The following is an 11,268-nucleotide window of genomic DNA, read 5'->3' as shown; positions in this document are numbered from 1 at the left end:
ACTAACAGAAAAGGTGAAAATGTTGTATAAAGAGAGTTCTGTACGCCCTTCAGCCAGTTTTCCTAATGTGTTCATCTTACACGACTTTTTATTAGTACATTTATTTATTGTTATTATGGTACATATATTATTGTGGTACATTTGCTGACACCAAGAGACTGACAGTGACATGTCAGTATTAACAAAGCCCAGACTTTCTTTGGGATTCACAAGTTTTCCCACTATGTCTTTTTCCGTTCCAGGGTCCCATGCAGGATCCCACGTTGCATTTGGTTGCCACTCCAATGATGTCAGACGTCATCTCCTCTAGTCTGTGACGCTGTCTCAGTCTTTGCTTGTTCTTCATGACCTTGATAGTTTTGAACAGTGTTGGTCCTGTGTCTTGTATAACATCCATCACTTTGGATTTCTCTGATACTTTCCTCAAGTTTAGACTTGGGTTATGGGTTTTGGGGAAGAGCACCACATTCTCATTTCATGGTGTCAGGGACATATCGTATCCACATGACTTATCACTGGAGCTGACAACCTTGGTTAACACTTGGTTAAGGTGATGTTGGCCGGGTCTCCCCACTGCCAGGTTACGAATTTTCCCTTTTCATAATCTGTTCTTTGGCAGTAAGTCACTAAGTCTAGCCCCGTCTCAGTTTGTGGGGGGTGGGGGTGTCTCCATATGTTACTGGAAATCTTCTGTAAGGAATAGTCGTCTCTCCTCCTCTCTACTCTTTATTTATTCAGTCATTTACTTATCATCAGTATGGACTTATGTATATTTATTTTATACTTTGGGTTATGATCCAGTCCCACACTATTCATTGTCCTTCTCAGATTATCCCAGTTTTGGCCACTGGGGCTCTTTCAGGTTGACTCCTCAGCCCCTTTGACTTACCCCTGTCATTATGGGTATTTTTCAGCACATTCTTATTTCTTTTTTTTTTTTTTTAAAGATTGACACCTGGGCTAACAACTGTTGCCAATCTTTTTTTTTTTTTCTGCTTTATCTCCCCAAACCCCCCCTGTACACAGTTGTGTATCTTAGTTGCATGTCCTTCTAGTTGTGGAATGTGGGATGCCACCTCAACATGGACTGACGAGCGGTGCCATGTCCGCGCCCAGGATCCGAACCCTGGGCTGCCGCAGCGGAGCACGTGAACTTAACCACTTGGCCACAGAGCCGGCCCCACATTCTTATTTCTGATACGACAAGGTGCTCTAGGTTCATCTTTCCCTGCCCCGACCCTGGAGTCAGCCAGTTCTCCAAAGAATCACTGGAGAAACGTCATTCTCCTTTTATCGGAGAATGATATTTAGAAACCAAGGTCTGGGCGCTTGGGGTGTCATTGCTTCTGGGCCTCTCCGTGGACAGAGCAAGGAAACGTCTGTATACTAACGGATGTGTGGACACGTGCCTATAGCGTTTTCATCTGTCATCTGTCCACCTCCGTCTATTAAACTAGACATGATTTGTCCTGATGTCTCTGACTCGACTCCATTCCTACAGGGCACTTCCAGCCTCCTCCCTTTGCTTATCTGCAACTTCTTTCTCTGACATCGAGAGACCCGGCTCCCATGTCTGCTATTTATTTACTTATTTGTTCAACTCTAGCATCAACGTAACATACATGCAGGGTTAGTACCTCCTAGTCCTGTGAAAAACAAATTTACAGACTAGAGTTCTGTGTTTACATACAGTTCTTTTTGTCTTTAGTTTCCAGTCAAAATACCAAAATTACTTTGGTCAGCTTCTACTTTTTTATCCACACCATGTATGAAGTTATGTCATACATTTGTAATTCGGTTAGATTTATCAGTCATATTCCATTCTAGGCTTCTGTTTTAAATTTTCTTACATTAAAATTCACCCTTCATGATATGTGGGTCTAGGGATTTTGACAAATGCGCAGTCATGTATCTGCCACCCCTGGGCCGTACAGAACAGCTCCGTCACCCTGAAAGTTCCCGTGCGCGCACCCTGTGCCGTCAATCACCCCTTTCCATCCTCTGGCAACCTCTGCTCTGCTTTCTGTCCTCGGATTTTGCCTCTTCCAGAACGTCAGCTGAGTGGAATTAAACAACATGTAACCTTTTGAGTCGGGCATCCTGCACTTAGGAAAATGCGTTTAAGATTTGCCCGTGTTGTTCTGTGTATCAGTGGCTTATTCCTTGTTGTTCTGTGTATCAGTGACTTATTCATTTTTATCTCTGATAAACAGGTGCTGTTCCAAGTGCTTTATACATTCACCTCGCTTAATCCTCCCAACGCCCCTGCGAGGGAGGGTTCATGACCTCCATTATCTCCATTTTGCAGGTGAGAGAGCTGAGAGAGAGCAGTAAGGGGATCTGTGCAGTGTCTCCTCCATCGTGTGGGTGCACACAGTTCGTTTATCCATTTACCTGGTGAAGGACATCTTGCTTGTTTCCAGATTTTGGCAATTTTGGATAAAGATGTTATAAATATTTTGACGTGTTTTTGTATTTTCAGTTCACATGGATGGATACGTAGGCACAGGGGTGCTGGGTAATACGATACCTCTGTGTCCAACTTTGTACGAAACCACCAGACCGTCTTCCAAAGTGGCTGCCCTATTTTGCATTCCCACCAGCAATGAATGATTCCTGTTGTGTCTGGGGTTCCCTCCAGCATCTGGTGTTATCATTCTTTTTTTTTTTTGAGGAAGATTAGCCCTGAGCTAACTGCTGCCAATCCTTCTCTTTTCACTGAGGAAGACTGACCCTGAGCTAACATCCATGCCCATCTTCCTCTACTTTCTTTGTGGGACGCCTACCACAGCATGGCTTGCCAAGCAGTGCCATGTCCACACCCAGGATCCGAACTGGCGAACCCCGGGCTGCTGAAGCGGACGTGCGCAGTTAACTGCTGCGCCACCAGGCCGGCCCCTGGTGTTATCATTTTTAATTTTTAATTTTAGTCATTTTAGTAGGTATGTAGTGGCACCTAATTGCGCCTTTAACTTGAGTTTACCCGATGACTGGTGATGTTGATCGTCATTTCCTATGCTGATTTGCTGTCCATATCTTCTTTAGCAAAGCATCTATTCAGATCTTTTCCTCCTTTAACAAATTAAGTTGTTTTCATACTGTTGAGTTTTAATAATTGTTTATATATTTTGGATGTAAGTAATTTATTAGGTGTGTGATTTGTAAATATATTCTTCCAGTTTGTGGCTTGTTTTTACATTCTTGTAATAGTGTCTTTCAAAGAGTAAAAGTTTTAAATTTGGAGAAAGTCCAGTTTATTAATATTGTTCTTCCATGGATCATGTTTTTGTGTTATATCTAAAAACTCATCACAAAACCATGTCATGTATCTTTTCTCTTAGAAGTTTTATATTGAATATTTAGGTCTATGAGTTAACTTTTGTATAATGTGTGAGGTATGTTGAGATTCATTTCTTTTTTTTTCAAATGGATGTCTGACTATTCTAGCACAATTTGATGAAAAGAGTCCTTTGCACCTTGGTAAAAAATCAGTCGATATGTTTGTCTGGATCTCTTTTTGTTCCATTGGTCTACGTGTCTCTCTTCCACCAACATCACACGATCTTGAGTACCTTAGCTTGAAATTGGGTAATATGAGTCCTTTGACTTTATCCTTTTTAGAATTGATTTGGATGCTCTAGTTACTTTGCTTTCTCATATATATTTTAGAATTAGCTTGTCTAAATCCGCCAAAAAATCTTGTTGGGATTTTGATTGGGATTGTGTTGAACCTATAGATCAAATTGGGGAGAACTGATTTGAATAATATTGAGTCTTCCAATCCATGAAGTTGATATATCTCTCCATTTATTTACTTCTTATACATTCTCCTTCTAATTCTAATAATTTATCTGTAAATTCTTTTAAACTATGTACAAATTCTTACCAGCTGTGAACAAGGACAACTTTTTTTCTTGTTTTTCATTCTTATACATTTTGGTTTTTTTGAAATCTCATTGTCCAATGTCATATAGGTACATATTTCTGATGATAATATATTTGGGCTCTTGAAGAATTGTATTTCTAGTGAATCATTTTTAATGAAACATTGTGCATGACTCTCCATTCACCATTTTCAAGCTCTCAGATATTCTGGCGGAGGTCTATGATGGTAAATGGACGGGAAAAGTTATCTCTGTCCATCAAAAAATGGTGGACAGGGGACATAGGCTCTTTATCCCTAAGAACAATTGGTCTTTGGAGCCGGGAATGAAGACTGGGAAACTTCAGGGTGGAGCCAAGCGGTTCACTTTATGTTCACTGACGTACAGCGGAACTTCTGGGACAGAAGAGGAAGTTTAGATTTTTCCTTCCACCTTGTCTCTGTGCAGCCAGATCACAGGTCATAGAAGCAGGTAGCTTTGCTACAGCCACTTGTGGAGTGGCAGGTAAGGACCCACAAAATCTGCTCTTCTGTGAGATCTGTGAGAACACTGACAAAAATTGTCACGATCAACATTTTCAGAACTCTGAAAAATAACCAAAGCCTGCAACCACTCAGGGAGGGTTTATTCAATTCAGGCATTCAAAAATGCCGGAATCTTGGTAAAAACAGCAAGTTTTGTGTTGTTTTAACTTGAGCTCTTCCCTCATCCAGCTCTGTGGTATCCTTGAAGACCGAGAGCCTCACCATCACAGTATCCACAGGACACTGCATCCAGCAGCCCTGGAGGGGCAGAACGGGTTTGGAGCTTCCCAGCAGCCCCATGCCTAGAGTCTTGTCTTCACGCGACCTGGCCCAGAGTCTGCCGGCTGTGAGCAGCCTCTTCCTGGGGCAACAGTCGAAGAAAATCAGCGGCAACTGTTCAACATCACAGCCACCTGAGGTGACAAGAGCTCAATAAGAAGCCGACCCAAACAAGAATCTGACCCCAAATTTAAAATCTGGGAATACAGAGGTCCACGGAGGACTTTGGGAAAGCTCCTAGATGTCCGGGAGTCTAGAAGACCACCCAAAATATAGGACTGTGAACATGCCAGGGGCTGTGCCCACACCCAAGAGAGACCTGAGAAGTCCTGGTCTTTTAACCTCTGACTGACCTTGAGACTCTGCCCCAGAAGGAAGTGCAGATGGAAGTGTAAAATGATGCACCCTCTTTGGAAAACAGTTTCCAGTTTCTCTAAATGTTAAATATAGGATTACCAGTTAACCTAGCAATTCCACTGCTTGGTATATGCCCAAGAGAACTGACAACATGTGTCCATACAATAACTTGTACCTGAATGTTCATAGCAGCATTATTCATAATTGTCAAAAAGTGGAAACAACCTGAATGTCCACCAACTGAGGAATGGATAACAAAATGGATTATATCCATATGACGGGATATTATTCAGAAATAACAAGGAATGAAGCACTGACATGTGCTACAACATGGATGAACCTTGAAAAGAGGATGCTGAGGGAGAGTAGCCAGACATGAAAGGGCCCATGTTGTGTGGCTCCATTTATATGGAATGGGCAGAATAGGAGAATCTACAGAGATAGGAGGTAGATTTGTAGTTCTGGGAGGGAGTGGAGAGAGCTGGCGATAGGGAGAGACTGCTGATGGTCCAGCACTTCCTTCTGGGCGGTAAAGGGTCTGGATTCAGGTCATGGTGACGGTCCCACAACTTTGTGCCTGTGCATCCCTGTGCCAGAATTTCAAGCGTGGTCCTTGATGCTTAACACTTGCCAATTTTTTTGAGTTAGGGGGATTCAAAGATAGTAAGTTGTAGACCTGGAATTAGGTAAAGGAGAGAACAGAGTGGCTGCTTTTTTTCCCTAACTGGACTGGGATTTCTCAGAGGCAGAGACTACAGAACATGCATGAGTTCCCTCACGTGCCAATCTTCTGTGTCTCCTGCATCTGGGGAGGCATTTGCTGTCGATTCTTAGTACTGATTTTGGATTCAACTGCCTTGAATCTTGAGAAATTTTGTATTTACTACTGAAGTTACAGACCGGGCAGCCCTGACCGTCTAACATGACAGGCTCCAGGGTGATAGGAACTACATTGCTTTGTTGTTCTAACCCAGCACTGTCCTCCAGCACTCAGAAAAAATTCTTTGATGACAATGCAGAGGGTGTTTGCACTTCTTAGGAAGCGGGAAGGTGCCCCTTCACGGTCCCAGCTGAAGAGCTTGGCTTGGCTCTGCTTGCTCAGCAAACGTCGGACAACTGCTGAGGAGGGGTTGTTTTCTGACAGCATCTTTGGATTTAATTTTACTGTAACTTGAACCTTCATTATCTCTTGGTCCCACCTACTAAAGCAGGACTCTAGCTCTTCATAAAGTTTTCTGGTGTTTTCAATCCTGTAGGATACTCTTTGATTTGGATCCCAGAATGATGTCTTTCTACAACCAAGTGACACCACTTGGTACACGCCCCAACAAAGCAGGAGTGACAGAAGCCTGGACACCAGTGGGGTTTTCCTTCCAACATCTGATAACCGTAGGTCAACTGGCACAACCAGTAGGCTGCGCTGTGCATGGAAGGTGTTCTGTTTCACTGGTCCCTTAACCACCATCACCACCACCAACAATAGCGGTGGTGGCAGCAGCAACAACACCCGTCGAGTGTTGATGTCTCGGGCACTGTTCTAAGTGCTGTGTGTTTAGTCCTCACAGCTACCAGTGAAGTGTGTGTGATTACTATCCACGTTTTACAGATGAGGGTGCCAAGGCAGACAGTGTTGGTCTTTTCTGTGTCTCATCACGGATCGTAAGTGGCAGGAGGGGGTCCAGCCCAGACAGTCCAGCTCTGGAGCCCCTCCAGCAAACCCTAACCACGGGAGCTTTGGGGCTCCATGCCACCTGTGCATTCGCTGCCCTCCCTGGGTGGTGCCGTGGCTCTGGCGCTGAGGCCTGTGATGACGGCGGGGCATCCTCGGCCAGGGTGTCTAGTCTGCTGTTGTTCATACCACCCTTCCCGTCAGGTAGCAGATCAAAGCAATGCGCCCCACACTCTTTGATCAGCCCCTCTCTGATCACACCCCACGTTATTCACAGGTGTCTCAGGTGGGGAGTTTTCCTCCTCAGATGTCTCTGTGTCATCTTCCTTGGGCCTATTCTCCTTCTCTGTGTACTGTCCACAGTGTCCCACCTTGCAGCTGTCAGATAGAGGTGCTCTCCACCTCTCAGTTCTTTCTTGCTGCCAGCGATTTTCAGATTTCATGCCACCATTAAGTATCCCTCCCATAGCTCTTAGAACCACACCTACGCATCACCCTGGTTTGTTCCTGCTGTTCTTGCCGTGGGGGTGCACGGTGGTTGACCAGAGCTCCTCCAGCAGCTGCTGCAGCTGAGCTACACACTGCATGGTGAGTTCTCCGTCTCCACTGCTCAACCGTGGATCCCCCCAGCCCTGCTAACTGGAGAGAAGCCCACGGACATCATCCACTGGAAACCTCCCTAAAGCGTAGGTGCATCCAGAAACAGTACAGCTGGTTGCCAAATCCTTTTGCTACAGCGGTGTGTTCTCCAACACAATCAAAAGTCAGAAAGGATGTGTCAGGGATGGGTCCCTCCAACGAGTCTCTGTGATTCTACCTCCAAATCTCTGGAACACTTCACACAGTGGCTGCCTCTTGAAATAGTTCCCCTGATCGGAAACTACATACCTAAGACAAGTTTTTATAAATCAAGAATTTCAGACATCTCTCCTTGAGGCAAGGCGACTTGCATTTTCCTTTTCTGTATATAAAAGGCTGTGGTCCTACCTCCTCCCCCTCCTCAGGTGTGGACCCTGCCCGCAGGATGTTGCCTCTGACTGCACAGACTCCTCCTGCCCGCACCAGCCGCCTCCCTTCCTCTCATTCATTCACATACACCGCCGCCCACTCAGTCCCTCATGCGTGGAGTTGGCTGGGTCGTTCCACGCTACTGTTCCCTTGCTTTAAATCAAAACACTATCGTCTAGCTACTAATTATGTGCATCTTAGGACAACTCTAACCATGTCTTCACTACTTAATTTCTTCATACTTTTTTTTTTTAAGATTGGCACCTGAGCTAACAACTGTTGCCAATCTTTTTTTTTCGCTTTTTTTCTGCTTTATTTCCCCAACCCCCCTGTACATAGTTGTATATCTTAGTTGCAGGTCCTTCTAGTTGTGGCATGTGGGACGCTGTCTCAACGTAGCCTGACGAGCGGTGCCATGTCTGCGCCCAGGATCCGAACCCTGGGCCGCCGCAGTGGAGCGCGCGAACTTAACCACTCGGCCACGGAGCCGGCACCAATTTCTTCATACTTTTATGTTCAGTTTCACCAACTAATCTGTCAGCTCTTTGGGACCAGAGATCATGGCACGTATTTTTTATCCTCTCTAAAGATTGAGCCCAATGACTCGTTCATAGCAAGGCTCAATAAGAATTATTTATTAAAGAACTTGGGGGAGAGAGTGATGGCTTTGACTCTCCTTCTCAGTGAGCAGCTGAAATCCCAGTGATGTGGGGAGAAGGGTGGTCTCCAAGTTGAATGATGAAAGGGAGACCAACTTTCCTTGACTCTCATGATAGCTATTATTATTGTTACTGTTCACTGAGCACTGACTTTTCCCTTTACATATATTATCCCATCGAGTCCTCATAATAATCTTTCAGTTTAGATTTTACTTTTCTATTACTAAAAGTTGAAGAATCAGGTTCGAAGGCAGTAAGGTAACTTGCCCAGAGCAAGGTGGTGAATGCTGTCGTCCACGTGAAAACAGCCTCCACTCGCTAAGGAAAATCTACTCGCCCCACGTCTGGACTGGCGAACAGCGTAGTTGCTGCAGCATGAATGTGCACGGAAGTCAGGGCAGCGTGGGCAGCAAACCTGTGCGCGTGGAGGGAGCTTCCTTCCCTTCTTGTGGGTCTGGCCCGGACTTTATGACAGGCACGCCGTCCACAAGTAGCCCTTGTTCTCACACTGAGCTTTCAGTGTTTGTGGTCCTTTTCTCTCTGAAATGCAAAATAGTCCTTCATAAGGAACAGACAGTTCCGAGACTTGGGTCTCTGGTATTTGTGTGAAGAAGCTTACTGGCTGGCAGGACGGGGACTGCATTAACTCCGTGCAGCAGGGAGCCAGGCTCTGCCTCAAAGGAGGCTCAGGCCACAAAGAGTGTGAGGTTTGGATCTTTGTGAGGAAAAGGAGCTTAAAAAACCGGGTGTCACAGCCAAGGTGGATGGAGGTCAGGCCATGCTGCGGCGGCGATGTGCGCTCATTCACAGTGACGAGCTTTCATTCTGGGCTCTAATTTGGGTAATGTGGCCCCTTCAGAGTTTCACATATTCTGGGGGGGCGCGGTGGGAGGGTCTCCTTGGGCACCAGATAAGCCTTCACAAAAGTCTCTTAGCTTCTTCTGGCTGCGAAATGGGGTGAAGGGTCATCGTGCCCACTGTGTCCTAGGGCACGCCCTCCACCAGGAAGCACTGGCCCTGGGCTGTGTGCCCGCTCTCCAGGCCCCGCTGGGCTGCTGTGGCAGTGAGAGTCACTCTGCCATTCTGTGCTTTGTCATATGATCATCACAGCGCCACTGCCTCAGCCCAGTGAAGGAACTGAAAGTGTTTTTAGTGGAAACAGCAGCTACAGTTCATTTTTCTCTTCTTCTCCCATCTGTCCGCTACGTGAGTTCACGGGGACTGGGGCAGAGGACAAATATGAGAGGCTGACATCACAGTGGACGGTGAATTGACAGTCCACTCTCTGGACAGGGCAGAGTTCGGGGTCAAAACTTGACTAAGGAGGCTCCGTGGTCTCCCCTGAAAATGGATTCCCAGCAGCCCTGCCTGACTTCTTCGGGACATGCCTAGATGTTCCCAAAAGTTCGGTCTCTGAACCCAAGGCCAATCGAAATAATAAGAGAGTCTTGAGTGAAAAGGAAAGGCTTCCTTTTCTTTCCCAGGCAGAGGGAGCAAAGCAAGGGCTAGTGCCTCAAAAGTTACTGGCTCCCTGTCAAGGCGTGGGTAGGGTTTTTGAGAGCTTGGAGGAAGGTGGCTGCTTGTAGGGAGGGTGGAATTGTGAGACTGGAGGATTGCAGGTGGGCCTCCTTGGCTGTCTTGCCTTCATGATGTGTGGTGGATCCTGGTGTCAGGGAGCTGAGGAGTTGAGGTCTGGGAAGACTCAGCTTTCTGACATTCTCTAGACAACATTTTCCCTGTGGTGGACTGCAAGGACGCATGATTAGCTAAAACTGTAATGTGAGCCCAGCACCAGCCCATCTGGGCTTTAACAACGTGTACCTTCTATTTGGTTGTGAAGCTCATGGAGTCAAAGGTTAAAGAGGCAGATATTTATATATGAGTGACACTAAAGAAGCAGGGAACCGGGATGAATGTCTTCGGTTTTAACCCCATATATGCTGGGTTCAAGGCAGTTTGTCGCAGATTGCCATTCCCCCCAACCCCTGCAAGGCCCCGCTCCCTGTGCCCCCAGACCCTCCAGGGTGTGGCCGGCCTCTGCTCACCACCATTTGGTGTTTGATATTGGAGAGTACTTCACCGTTTATGTTTAAATGAGTCATTTCAGGTGACCAACGTTGGGCGGAATGAAGCCTGTTTTGTCAAAGCTTACGTGCAGAGCAGGGAAGCGACGTGCTGGCCTCAGCGGCAGCTGCTCAGAAAGGAGCCAGTGCCTCTGCAGTGACTCGTCCATGCCCTCACTTTACGACATCCCCCCAGGGCTGGTCCTGCGGGTCCGTGGGGGGCCTGGAGTATGCTCGCTGCTCCTGTGGCCCGAGGCCAGGGCTGCGCTGAAATGCATGGGGCTGGGGCTTGGTTGTGCCCAAGCGACCCTCCCAGGCCCGTTACTAACCCTGTGCCCAGAGCCTGGTGCTCCCAGCCGGGCTTTGAAGGGGCTTCATGCAGATCAGAGCTGGTGGTCCTGGTCTGGGCCGGGGAGACCTGGTGACTCCCTCGGAGGAGGTGTCGCTCCATGGCCATGCGTCCAGGGCAGCGTGGGTGGGTGGCAGGGCTCCGGGCACAGGGGACATTTGAACACTCCCTGTGACTGAGGGGCTCGCGGAGAGGAAGTGATGTCTGCTGAGTGGGCTGCCTGGTTGGTGGAGTGGAGGCAGCAGAAAAGAGCCGGGCAGGCACTTTCCTCAGGAGGGGTTCAGAGCCCTGACTGTGCACTTGTGCAATTGAGAAACGTGGGTGAGTGAGAACCAGTGTGCAGTTCTGAGTGTGAGAGAGCCTGTGTGGGTCTGTGCGAGTGTGCAAGATCCTGCATGTGGATCTGTGTGAGTGTGCGAGAGCCTGCGTTGGGTCTGTGTGAGTGTGCAAGAGCCTGAGTGTGAGAGGGCCAGCAT

The sequence above is a fragment of the Equus quagga genome, chromosome 12 (assembly GCF_021613505.1).
Source record: "Equus quagga isolate Etosha38 chromosome 12, UCLA_HA_Equagga_1.0, whole genome shotgun sequence".
Classification (NCBI taxonomy): Eukaryota; Metazoa; Chordata; class Mammalia; order Perissodactyla; family Equidae; genus Equus; species Equus quagga.
This window is presented reverse-complemented; position numbering follows the sequence as displayed.